This window comes from Dysidea avara, chromosome 4, assembly GCF_963678975.1.
Source record: "Dysidea avara chromosome 4, odDysAvar1.4, whole genome shotgun sequence".
NCBI lineage: Eukaryota > Metazoa > Porifera > Demospongiae > Dictyoceratida > Dysideidae > Dysidea > Dysidea avara.
In genome coordinates this window covers 32,139,110-32,152,077 of record NC_089275.1, presented here as the reverse complement: position 1 = coordinate 32,152,077, position 12,968 = coordinate 32,139,110, and the positions used below count along the sequence as shown (strand labels likewise).

Sequence of the window (12,968 nt, the reverse complement as noted above, 5' to 3'; positions counted from 1 at the left end):
CCCTCGCTCAAACTAGCTGTTTTGCAAAATTACATTTAATTTGATGTGGAAGAAACAGAGTTTTCTGTCATCGTTTCTTTGTTGAAATGGCCTTCTTCTTTAAATCACTATGCCTTGATGAATTTGCCAGGTCATGGTGAACAGATTAAGCCAATTCCCATCTTTGCAACTTGGCCAAGCACACAATAGAAGGTTGTTTTTTTTTGAGAATACTTTGCCGACCTCTCGACTGGGAAAAACAATAACAACAAAAATAAAGGAATGTGAATTTAATTTATGTGGTTGTCATGACATAATATCACATTCCATTTGCACAAGTGCATGATGCTTAGTATCCCTAGTGGAGTGAGGGGTCTGGTCTGTATTAACACTAGCACTTTTAAGAACAGAAGCAGTAGCTACCAATTAGATTGTAGCATTTCAGAATTGATAAGATTTCCGCATTGACTGTGGCTTCTTTCCCTTATTGGCTATTTTTAATCATGAGCAGGACAATTATGTTGATCGTGAATCTAATAATGCTACTAGAAGCATAAAAGTTCTGCACAGCTTCCAGCTGCGATGCTTGACAGACCAGACCTAAATAGTCAAAGGGACGGCCAGGCTAATACAAATAGTAGCACTAGCAACACTCAAATGGGTGTGGTTTCAATTATAAACACATTAGCTACTGATGCTTCACCTACGCTTCTCGTTGAGCAGACACATATTTTCCATCAGTTCGTTTGATCAAGCTTGGTGGCTAATTTATTGTGCGATTTCGTACTTGAATTCTTTACAGTATAAACGGCTATAACAATAACCGATTATAATGACTTTGAACCAGACAAAAGATTTAGTGACCCTGGACAGGTAATCTAATGATGTTACGCGCATCCCTACGTATGTACGACTCGGCGATATAACATGGGTACTGAGCTAGCTAGCTAGCTTTCTTTAGTCTCGCGCAGCCAGACCCTTCCCTTTGCTTGATGCTTTTCTTCCCCACCCAATGATGGCTACGCAACACTAAGAACTACAGTAGACAAGTTTTCGTACAATCCAACTCACGAATGACGTCTGAGCTATATCAGCAATAGTCACATCAGCCCGGGACGCAACAGCCTTCGCAAAATGAAAATGAAATCAACTTGAGGTGTACTATATAGTCGGTTTAGAACCGAGCAGGTTTCCCCCACAACTTCCTGTCACGATGCGATACACTTGACGGAAAGACTAAAATTGGATAGTTTACACCATAGATACGATTTGGAATAGACACAATCCAAAACTACGTAACCGTCATAGCAACAGCTTTCCGCCATTTTGAATGGGGCCAGTATCAATTATTACTATTGCGCTACATTGAAATCCGATGATGAATAAAGCTCGAACTAGGGGGGTATTGTCGAACAATTGGCCGTGGAAGTCTTCAAGGTACAGCGTAGTAGTACTCACTGCATTTTCTTAGACCTAGCAAAGGCTTTTGATTCTGTTTCCCATCCTCGTTTACTGTTGAAGTTGGAATCTCTTGGAATCTCTGGTGATATTTTGATTTGGTTAAAGGCATTTTTAACAAGTCGACGCCAGCGTGTTGTAGTTAATGGGAGGTTTTCCTCATGGCTTCCGGTTACCTCAGGGGCGCCCCAGGGTTCAGTCTTAGGCCCTCTTCTTTTTTTACTTCTCATTAATGACATTTCCTCTGTTATATCTCACAGCAAAGTCTAACTATTTGCTGATGATTTCACGATCTACAAGGAAATCTCATCACCTGATGATGTTAAATTGTTGCAGTTTGATCTCTCAAGTATAGCTCAGTGGGCGAAAAAGTGGCTCTTGCGTCTCAATCCAATTAAATGTGATAGCATAGTGATTTCCAACAAGCGTTCCCCAATTTTACCTTCATACCATCTAGATTCTTCTGTTATTCTACACCATCCTGTAATTCGATACCTAGGCATTATAGTTGACACAAAGCTGAACTGGAATGAACACTGTAAATATGTTTCAGCTAAAGCTACTAAAGCACTCAATTTTCTTTGCCACTGCCTGTTCAATGCTCCTTCATCCATTAAATCTACTGCTTACAAATGCATTGTCCACCCCGTTATGGAATATGCCAGTCCAGTTTGGCATCCTCATACTGCTAAAAACATCAATGCTCTGGAATCTGTTCAGCGTAGAGCTGCCCGTTGGGCTTCCAATAGTAGGTGGATTCCTTCATCTCACTGTTGGAGTAAGTCTTCTGACTAGTGTTGCACCGATATGCATATTTTCACTTTTACCGATACCGATGTTTCACTCATTCCTGTAGCCGATATGCCGATATTTACCGATATTCTTCTATTCTGTAGGTCAGGGGAGAAGGAGCAAAAATCATCTAAAGTTTATGTGCGTATATAACATAATTTAATTACTTGCGTGGGCGGCCAATTCTACAATGTTTGCTACCAGTGTGCCACTAACCCCTTACATGGAAATGAAAGCCAAGTAGTTATAAAACACCTAAGTCAGCTTCTCAAACGGAGTTTTGGTGGGATTCCAGACCCTTTCCAAATAGTGATTGGTTGATTGCGTGGGCGGCCGATAAATATACACAGCCTATTATAGCCTTGCAGCCACACTATTCACACATAAACAAGCCTAAATAGTTATAAACAGGTACAGCAAATAAATGTTTACCACTTACCACTGCATTCACTGCTTTCTTTTAATTCTGTCACATGTTTATTACTGTCGTTAATGATTGATTGTGGGTTTAGGTTATCGGCAAATAACTTCCTCTTTGTAGCCGATACCGATACTTGCAAAATCACCTTATATCGGCTGTTACCGATTATTCAACCGATTATCGGTGCAACTCTACTTCTGACGAATGCATCCAAGCATTAAAGTGGCCTACCATTCAACAGCGTCACAACTACTTTACTATTTGTTGCATTCATGATAGTCTCTACCACAGGAATTCCTTACCATTTAGTGAACATTTTCAGTTGTCCCAAGCTCCCACAAGGTGTCACCCTCTATCTCTCCGGCCTGTGACATCGTCTATCAATTCGTTTCGTTACTCTTTCTTTGTGAACAGCCCATTTCTGTGGAATACCATACCGTCCTGCGAATTAAACAGCCACCCTTGTTCCGTTTAGCCCTCCGTCGTTTTCTTTTTTGAATCTTCTGTATACTTAATGTTCTTGTTTTGTTAGCATTTATTTTTGTTCTTGTAGTAGTTTTGTTTTACAGGTGTATTTGCTTATGTCATTGTTTTTGTAATTTCTGGTGTGTATGTGCTTTTTGTGGGAAGTACGCCTACAGGCTTGTCCTTTTGTACAACCCGGTCTTTTGACAAAATTGATAATAACATAACATAACAAGGTTGTAAATTGGTTAGGGGAAGGTGGTTATCAGGGTTGAACAAGGCGCGAAGCATCGACAGCCCAAATCGCTGGTTGGCCCACACAGGAAGCACTGCGAAACAAATAGATAGTATTTTAGTATCCATTACTGCGGTAAATTATTAGTGATAGTAACTGTAGTAGCGGCTGACCATCCAGGCGCTCCTTGTACAGGTAAACAAGGGAATTAGTGTCGTCAGCGCTTCGCGCCTTGTTCATCACCTGATAATCACCTGCTTTTAGCCAGAACAAAGAATTTACAGCATTGAAAGCTTTCATGGACTATTGTTTGACAATACCACTTAGTTCGAGCTTTCTTCATCGATGAATTTCAATGCAGTGCAGTCAGCGATATTGAAATTGGCCCCATTCAAAATGGCGTCCGAAAAGTGGGCGTGGTTTTGGATAGTGTCTATAGCTGGCTGTTCGTCTGAAGGCTCACCTGAAATGATAATTATCGCGCGATGTTTTGTTACAAGAACTAGAGTAAGCGATCTATTGTCGGACACCATCTATAATCGGACACTTTTTCTCAGAAACTACCAGGCCGAATCTTCTGAATTATGCCACGAATAAACTTCACACTTAGCTTAGCAATGTACCAAAATTTGGGCTGGAAAGCTTTTGTGATTGCTTTGCTACAGCCGATTAAAGTGACTGTCCGAAAACCTCTAATATCGGAAGTTTACCTCTTTCATCGGACACCGCCCAGCAATCCTCCACTAAAAGATGAAATTCCTCACAACCACCACTGACTGTTAGGGGAATACATGTACTTTCTAAGCAGCCATAGTTTGTTTCATTCCTCCACTCGTAAGCGGAGCTACAACCATTAATATTCGGGTGTGTCGCGACCTCTGTAATCGGACAGAGCAGAATTTCATTTCACGCGGTTTTATCACTTCAAAGCTACCTTTTAGGTATAATTAGCCACGAAAATGAAAAGTGTGGTACAAAATCTAATTGGATTTCCAAGGAGTCGTAAAATTTTACCATTTTAGCGATCAGTATGCTACTGTGGGACTCCACAAAATGACTTATGGACTGTTCCTAAGAACTTTTAGCACTGAAATGCATGGGTGTAGCACAAAGGGGAAGGTCTATAAGTCCTTCCACCCCTCCACTTCCAATTATCAAGATATACTCTAATAGAGCAGTCATGTGTCCAAACAAACATTTAGATTCAGGTTTTAGTAAAATTCAGTCATCTTTATTACCAAAATCAATTTCAGAAGACTACTCTTCAACTTTCCTGTTGCATGGGGGTATTCCCCCAGACTCCCTTGATAGAACATGCTTTGCATGGTAAGAATGCTTCTCACTCTCAACCAGCTATGCTACTTAAGCCCTTCATGCACCTAATTAACTTTTGCTATCTGCTCTTACAGCCATGCATGTCACACATGCTTTGCAACACATTAAACAAAAGGTAGTTTTGTATGAAATAAACAACTAGCTACATGCACTCACTGTGATATAGCTATACAGCTAGTAATTAGCTAGAAGATATTACAGATTTTAAAAATGAACCAAAGAAAGGCATGACATGTACACTATATAGATATAGCTGTGACAAGTGTATAATGTAGGTTAAAAGCACACAATTAGCTCCAATCTGGATCGTAATTAATTTAACTGCTGGAATGGTTGTTTGCAGAAATGGCAAATATATAGTGATAGTCATCCTTGCTGGTTGTTACTGCAGAACATGAACATGTGATGTCATTCTTTGCATCACTTATATGTGACCCAATTTCTTGACTGGATGATAGGAGTTCTTAGCAATGTACAAGTTTTGTTTTCCACCTGCAAATTAGCTATATACACATGCATGCATGTCTTATTTTTAATTAAGCAAAATCATACCTTTCATTGAGCACATTGTATAGTATGTGTGACATGCATGGCTGCAAGGGATATAGCAGAAATAAGGTGCATAAGGGATTTACAAGCTAGAATGGTAGCTGGTCCATACAGTTTGCAGTGCATGTGATAAGTATACACTTATCATCATCTAAAGCATGCACTATCAAGAGGGTCTGGGAGCATGACTCCCCAAAAAAGCTTTGAAAATTAACCTTCTGAAATTCATTTTGATGTACCAAGGTTGAAATTTTATTCAAAAATGCACCTAAATACTTATTTGAATACATGACTGTTCCATTAGAGTAGCTGACTGCTCTATTAGAGTATATCTTGATAATTGGAAGTGGAGGGGTAGAAGGACTTTAGACCCTCCCCTTTGTGCTACACCCATGCATTTCAGTGCTAACAGTTCTTCGGAACAGTTCATAAGTCATTTTGTGGAGTCCCACAGTAGCATACTGATCGCTAAAATGGTAAAATTTTACGACTCCTTGAAAATCCAATTAGATTTTGTACCACACTTTTCATTTTCGTGGCTAATTATACCTAAAAGGTAGCTTTGAAGTGATAAAACCGCGTGAAATGAAATTCTGCTCTGTCCGATTACAGAGGTCGCGACACACCCGAATATTAATGGTTGTAGCTCCGCTTACGAGTGGAGAAATGAAACAAACTATGGCTGCTTAGAAAGTACATGTATTCCCCTAACAGTCAGTGGTGGTTGTGAGGAATTTCATCTATTAGTGGAGGATTGCTGGGCGGTGTCCGATAAAAGAGGTAAACTTCCAATATTAGAGGTTTTCGGACAGTCACTTTAATCGGCTGTAGCAAAGCAACCACAAAAGCTGTCCAGCCCAAAGTTTGGTACATTGCTAGGCTAGGTGTGAAGTTTATCCGTAGCAAAATTCAGAAGATTCGGCCTGGTAGTTTCTGAGAAAAAGTGTCCGATTATAGATGGTGTCCGGCAATAGATCGCTTACTCTAGCGTGTGGAACAAGCCACGCTTGTTTATCAATTAGTGTTCTACTAGCAAACAAGGAAGAGAAATGCTAATACAGTTTATAAAGATGGGAGCCTCGCGAAAGGTGAAGCTTAAATTGAAATGAAGGAGGCCATGCTAGGAATTTCATATCGCAACCTTCACATGCCTTCTCTAGTAAGTTGTACATGAAGTTATAGTAGGTGTTGCCACAACCTAGTATCTTAAGCTATATGGACGTATAGTCCAAAGGTACATGTTGCGTTAGTATGGACTAACGGTCCATACGAACGCTAGATTAGTGTACGGTAGGGGGATACGGAATAGTTGGGTACCGGTATACTAAGCTTTGCGTTGGTTTTCAGCGCACCATAGCCTAGCACCTAACAGTCTGCCTAGATCGCGAGAAGTATGGGGCCCAGCTGATTTCTTCTTGTGTGAGTAGCTACGTGTTGCGTACTTGGTTTTGTAAATTGTTGTAAGCACACCAAGGGCCTGAAGGTAACACGTTCCTGTATCAGGCCCTTGCATGTATCAGGCCTTGTCCTTTTGTGTGTGCCCGCCCTCCTACTGAAAGAGCGAGATGAGGAGCGATTTGACAAGCTATACGACCAAATTGTGTACTTATTTTATTCCACTAAGTAGGGACCTGCAGAAATTCTACTGAAGCCTGTCTAAAATATACAGAAGAACCCCTCAAAAAGTACACCCTAAAATGTGGACACTTTGATAATCCAAGGGGGTAGCACTCCAGTATATCCTGTACTCTGATCTTCGTCCTCGGTCAAAATGAAAGTCAAGCAAGACATATGCAGTAGGTCAAAAGACAAGCTTTGTTTGTCAAGTGTATACCACAATTGATACTTTAAGAGTTATAATTTTGCAAGAATTTGGTCAAGGGTCAAGTGTGGATTTTAGTGTAAGTCAAGGCTTATTTTTCTATTTTGACTGAGGACGAAGATCGGAGTACGGGTATTATATTGGAGTGCCACGCCCTTGTAACCTTTAAGTTACAGTAATTTTTCATAATCCCATGTACACATATCAAGACTACATGCCAGTTAAAACACCAAGCATGATTTTGAGGTGACTGGAATAGGCAGGTAGTGGAAATCATCAAAATTTCCCCATTAAACTTTTGCACTATATATAAAGTACGTGAGGTAGTTACAGTAGTTGCACCGTCTAAGTGGTGTCAGCAGCTAGGAGTACCGAAGGGACCAAATTTGGTCCAACTTTCTGCTCCGCAGCAATAGCAATGGCCTCATCAAGTAATCCAGTCAGTTTGGCCCTTCTTTCCCCTTCACAATAACTGCTTGGGAAATAAAATTCACTTAGATTTTTTTGTATCAGCAACTGTACTTTTTAGGCCTGGCTCATGGGCTATGAAGTCTGAGGGTTTTCTAACAAACATGAATACTAGACAGTCATGATTATACAAGGAGGAGTGACTTAGCTGTTTCATGATCAAGCTAAGCAGCCTTATATGCGATTTAAGCACGTAGCACTAAATCCTTTGTGTGTTCACCCAAAGTAATTTTGTAACATGAAAAATTTGACCATACAAGTTTCCAACTGTACCCTGTACATCAAACACCCACCATTGCAACTCTACCTTTTATTTTGCACAGTATATACATACCTGGTAATAAGCGAAGGTGTTCACTGTTCTGATTGGTCAGCATCCATGCACACTATTGCGTTTTTTACACATTCGACCACAGATAGATCACAATAACTGAAAGACTATATTTAGTGCAAAGGTGTTAATTACTTGATTAAAGCAACCTAGCTCGTTTAAGTAGGGTGCATGCCCAAAGCTGGCCGCAGAGTTTGCTTGTCTGTATAGATATTGTTAGAATAGCATGTCTAATGCTGCGTAGTGGGCTTACAGGGTTCCTAGTTCTGAGTCATGTTGATAACTAAAATGCAAGTGCAATTGTATGCACATATGTACTTGAGTAAAATGGTTAACTGCAATTTTGCAGATCATTGTTTAAGGATGTGTGCTGTACTTCTATCCAAAGTGGTATTCGGTAGCAGCTATTTAATCAATCGATTCACAGTGTCATTGATGTGTAGCGTCCTGAGTAGCTAGACTTCTGTCAAGGCTATGTTAGAGTTTCAATTTTTGTAATTATTTGAAGTCAGATAGTCATACTACACTGCATGGGTGGTAGAACCTGATGCATGAATGGTGTAATGATGACATACCAATGTAATAAAGTGTCCCTTCAAGCCCCACCCCCCTCCACCACTTGCGGTCTATATGCAATGTAAACCATATGTGTGCACGTAAATTATGATTGCTTGCTTTTATTGCATATTAGTCTACAAGTTATATTCTGTGTGTCTTTTAATTACAGCCTGTTGGAATACCCTACACACATACTGTAGATGCAGAGTGACTGTCAAGGTAAAAAATATATGCTGGACACTAAGTGTATTATGTGTGATTAGCAAAAAAGTATGTAGAATTTAAATAGTGTGGGTTTGTGCATGCATACAAAAGAAGGCTTTACATCATACATACCCATGTTTTGTACGAGGTAGACGAAGTCTCTGTCCCGGGTCACTATTGTCTATGGCCTATCCACGTCCTCTCACCTGTTGTAAATTTCAAAATAGGTTAATTAACATCCCCTGACTAGGTGATTCCTCTCTCCTGGCCTGGCTTGTAAATGAGTTATTTAGCATCCCCGGGCTGAGTGTATTAACCTTCCATGAAGGGTTGGGGCAGACATGATGATATCAAGATGTAAAAGCGTGTGTGTGCATGTGTGTGTGTGTGTGTGTGTGTGTGTGTGTGTGTGTGTGTGTGTGTGTGTGTGTGTGTGTGTGTGTGTGTGTGTGTGTGTGTGTGTGTGTGTGTGTGTGTGCATGTGTGTGTGTGTGTGTGTGTGTGTGTGTGTGGTGTGTAGTGTGTGTGTATGTGTGTGTGTGTGTGTGTGTGTGTGTGTGTGTGTAGTGTGTGTCCTTGTCTTACTAGTGGGTTGTGGAACTTGAATTCTGTGACCTGGGTCCAAGTGCATTTAAAAGTTATCCAAGTAAAGTATTTTTCAATTACAGGTATGCTCTAGTTGAAATCAAGGGTAAAGCACCCTCAGCACTTAAGTCAAGTGCAAGTACTATTTACTGTACCAACATATTACAGTACCTAAGTGTTATTTGTTAGTAAAAATCAGACAAAAATCTATGTTTTAGTTCATAGGACGATATAGTAAATAAGAGGTTAGCTACTTGTTCAAATTTTCTACACTATTCTTATGTATCTATCTATAATCTTTTCTGACAATATCGAGTTTAAATACTTGACTAGAATCTTCAAGTGATGCTTGAACACATTCGAACCTACGAAATAAAATCGTATTGTTGACCAGTAGGCACTTATTTTCTTAAACAAATATGTTACTGTAGCATTTTCATTATTACAGTGTGATCCTGATGGGAGAACCCTAAATCAAACCATTCTCAGGGGCGGATCTAGGATTTATAAAAGGGGGGGCTAACTCAAGGTATTAATCTCTTGCCAAATGGGTAGAGGTAGCGAAGCACACTTCCCAGCATGCAAAGCATGCTGGAACTAGGGGGGTCTGGGGGCATGCCCCCCCCAGGAAAATTTTGAAAAATAGATGCTAAAACACTGCAATTTGGAGACATTTCCACATAAAATTCATAATATTTTCTGCCTGTAGATATTTTATATACTGCCTTTAGATTATAGGTATGGCTCTCTGAAGCATTTTGCTAATGGAAAAGTTTGGGTAGGTACAGACAACCAAGTACATGATACACCCCTCTCACAATTGCACAACACTGAATAGATGCATGTTAGAATAATAATGTTGAAAGTGGAAAATTTTGAAATTTGAACAATACAAGATTGAATCTGAGAGCATTTTCAATGGAAATTGTGAACCTGAATGAAGTATTGTCATACACAAGTAGATGAATGAAGCCCTTTAAACAGACCAATTCGTAGACAATAAAGTGGTTGAGTCAAGTGCAAAACCTAGTATATACCAGTAAAGTATTTAAAATTGTATTTAAATACTTTGGAAAGTATTTAAAATTGTATTTTGGAAAGTATTCATATTTGTATTTAAATACTGTCCTGATAAAGGTATTTGCATTGTTTGTATTTCACATTTTTAGAGTATTTGCAATTGTACTTAAAGGTATTTGACCCCAACTCTGACATGCACACACACCTCATCACCTTATTGGCATGTCTAATGACAAAAGCAAGTCCTGTATCTGCAGAACTGGGCCTGACACAAACTTAACTTAAGCAGTATTGCTGGTGGCAAGTGAGATCACCTCTACGATAGAAAATTCTGCCACACCCACTATTTAACTTAGTTTGTTTTGGTGGAGGAGGTTGACCAGCACAGTGCTTACGATGACAAGTGAAGTCTCTGGAATGACTATAAAAGTCCTCTCACAACCACAGGCAAAGCCAGTGACCACAGTTGGACTACTAGGAGCTCCTCTAGATGAAACATTTAGCATCAATTATACCACCTTGGCTGGGCTACATCAAACTAATTGAGAGCATCCTATCCCATTCTTTGAATGTCCTTCCAATTCAAGTTGGGTCTATGAACAACATCTGCTTGGGCATGGGTTGCCTTGTGACCTAACAATGCTGTACTGGTAGCATACCAACTCCACCAGACATCCCAAATTCCACAGCCATCTGTTTAGAGGACACACATACACACACATGCGTGCACGCGCACTACACAGTTTACTCATACTCCTCAACTAAGCTTCTTGCTTGCTCACATTTGTTAAAACTTGAATTTTATAAAACACACATGTCATGAAAGTGTTATGATGTGTAAAATTACAGTGGGGCCTGTCTAAGCTGGTCACCTTTGGGCTAACATTTCAAAGCCAAATGGCTGCTTTAGACAGTTGAAATTATGTATAAACGTTTTTTTTAGATTTTGGATAGGTGCTGAGTGCAGCATTGTATGCAAGGAGCTAATTGGCAGTTTGGCAAATTAAATTAAATCTAACAATTTTATATATCTGTGAATTGACTTGGTAATTCACCAAATTTTTATCTGTTAGACCACTTTGCAAACCAATTTGCAAATTTAATTTTTAGAAAAGTATTGTCATTTAGAGTAATGGCTTTGTATGGACAAAATGTGACCCAAGAGACCAGATAAGCATATACTCATGTCCTTAGTACAAAGCTAGCCTGGGGTGCTCTTGATAATACTAGTTGGTCTCAAGGTATCTGTGTTATGAATATTCTATTATTATGGACTTTGTGCACATCAGCGTAATTCAAATACATACATAATCCAGACTTCAAGGGAATGTATAAACAGACAATCAAACAAATGGATGGCTTTCAGCTTCGTACATAATTTCAAAAAATGTAATCTAGGCCTTCAGTATAAAAATGTACTACTGTATATATGTTTATTATCAGCCAGCTACAGCCTTTGAAATCCATCACTTGTCTGTGAATTATCTACATAACTAGCTATTTACACATTGCATCTGTTGATTTTATCCTTATCCATGATTTACGTTTTCTAAGCAATGGTTGCTAGGTTGATATCCATGAGTTATGCAATAGTTGCTATGGTGATATTTTGTTGCTACGTAAGTGCTTAAACTTGTACTGTTTTGTTCCCCAAATTATTCAGTTTCTAAGAGCCTTGGATTACAATTGCTGCTAGAGAGAGGGACAACTATTTCACATTCATCTCATTTGACTAGATGTGGGAACTGGTCTTCATGAGATAGAGGTTACTCAGTTTCTGTGTTTGCACTTGGTAAGCTATTTTATTGTGTACGAGTATGAGTGCAATTTATTGTTTTCAGATGAGACTGCTGTATGTAACTTGATCATTTGCTGTTCTACGTGACCTCCACATGATGCTCATGATTATATGTACTGTATAATAAGCTTGACTGTGCATGTGTACACTTGTGTATGTGTGCACATTCCTTGAGCACCAATTTTTTCCAGTGTTACTTTTCTGATTACAATGTATGAAATTGGTGTACATAATGCGTTTTAACATGTAGATGATGTAGTGGATCCTACTTTAGACGTAAGATGCTAGCTATTTACTATAGCACTTAGTTCTCAGAATACACAACTACACATTCGACCATCATAAGAGTTTACCTTCCAGATAACCATGAATACTGGGAACAAACCGTAACAATAAAATCTTGACCTGGATTGTATATATATATATAGATGTTTACTTTTCTTCAATTTTGAGTTCCTGTATAATTAGCAAGTTCAAACAATCCATGCAATTACTTCTAACAGCCACTGCACTGTAAATTCAAATGGGTACAAACAACCCAAATTTTTGGGTTGTTTTACCTGCAATTCAAACGACCGATTTTTTGGTAATAATGACCCAAGGATGTATTGGTTTATTTTAACTTTGTAGGATACAGTCATATTACCCAGATGCTCTATAGTCTCTTCAACCTCTAGCCAGGTGTTTGAAATAACCTTGCCATCACGGTCATTTTAACCATCAGTGGTAAAATTAACCCATGTCACAAAAGATTTGTTTATTTGTTTGTTTACATTAATTAACAAGTCAGTCATCATTAGTAATAACATACATTAATCTATCTACGACAATAATTGTTACATACTGCACTTTAATATTTTAAACATACCTGGTCTTATAGAGTTTTCAAATTGCATTTAAAACCTATGTTCTCCATCTTCACTTTTGATTGTGGGATGTAACACAACT

At 39.0% G+C, this 12,968-nt stretch overlaps 1 protein-coding gene and 1 long non-coding RNA gene across 2 annotated transcripts in view; one reads left to right on the top strand and one right to left on the bottom strand.

Moving 5' to 3' along the window:
- Positions 1–1,153, bottom strand: part of LOC136254698 (tyrosine-protein kinase Mer-like) — a 59,406-nt gene extending 58,253 nt beyond the window's left edge. Inside the window, exon 1 of the mRNA XM_066047433.1 lies at positions 1,051–1,153. The gene's annotated coding sequence lies outside the window, so the exon portion shown is untranslated. The remainder of the gene's footprint in view (positions 1–1,050) is intronic.
- A 5,395-nt stretch (positions 1,154–6,548) lies between these two features.
- On the top strand, positions 6,549–12,266 carry LOC136254354 (uncharacterized). Its single transcript, XR_010700440.1, has 4 exons — positions 6,549–6,653; positions 8,583–8,632; positions 11,886–12,014; positions 12,064–12,266. It is a non-coding gene; the product is annotated as an uncharacterized lncRNA (long non-coding RNA).
- Positions 12,267–12,968: the final 702 nt, after the last annotated feature.